Source organism: Arachis ipaensis, chromosome B08 (assembly GCF_000816755.2).
Source record: "Arachis ipaensis cultivar K30076 chromosome B08, Araip1.1, whole genome shotgun sequence".
In the NCBI taxonomy this organism is placed as follows: domain Eukaryota; kingdom Viridiplantae; phylum Streptophyta; class Magnoliopsida; order Fabales; family Fabaceae; genus Arachis; species Arachis ipaensis.
In genome coordinates, this window is record NC_029792.2 from 128,237,482 (window position 1) to 128,238,268 (window position 787).

Sequence of the window (787 nt, forward strand, 5' to 3'; positions counted from 1 at the left end):
ATTATTCTAATTTTTAATTGTTATAATATAATTTTTAATCAAACCAAATTAGGTTGGTCTAGTGGTTAGCTCATTAGTTTGCTTAAGCAAGTGTTGGGGTTCGAATCCCATCTTGTGCATGCAGCAACCCATTGTCCTACGACAAACTTTAAATAGAGCTCTGATACACGACAGATTAGTCATTGGCCTGCCAAATCGGGAGATACTGTGGGAAAAAATTAATCAAATATAATAATTAGTCATAAATGATATTAACATTAATAGATTTGTTAATATTCTCTATTATGCACGGGTATATATAGTATTTTTTTTGTGGTTCACGAGTTTAAATTTAAGAGTCAAAGCATTTAGTTTAAATTTTTTATTTGTTATTTTTTTATAACTACTTCATAGAATAAGAATATATGTTTCGTTTTTCATCGAAGTTGACCCTTTTAAAATACAAGTTACATTTTTTATGAAGCCATTCTATTATTTTTTGATAATTTGATTATTATTTTTATATAAACTTATTTTTTTTGTCTAATGTTACAGACAGCATAATTGTCCTTTGTGCAATCATTTACAATGCACTACATCTATAAAATACCACCTCGAATTGACAATATTCAATGATATTTTTATTCTTTATTATTAATATCATCATATGCATAAATTTGTAATCTTCATAAATCATGGTAATCTTCATTAATATCAGTAATTTTTATAAATAATTATTAAAGACATGACTTGTATACTAATTGATTGTGTCTAATAAAAAATTAGACTAATTAGTAAATAGTCTAAT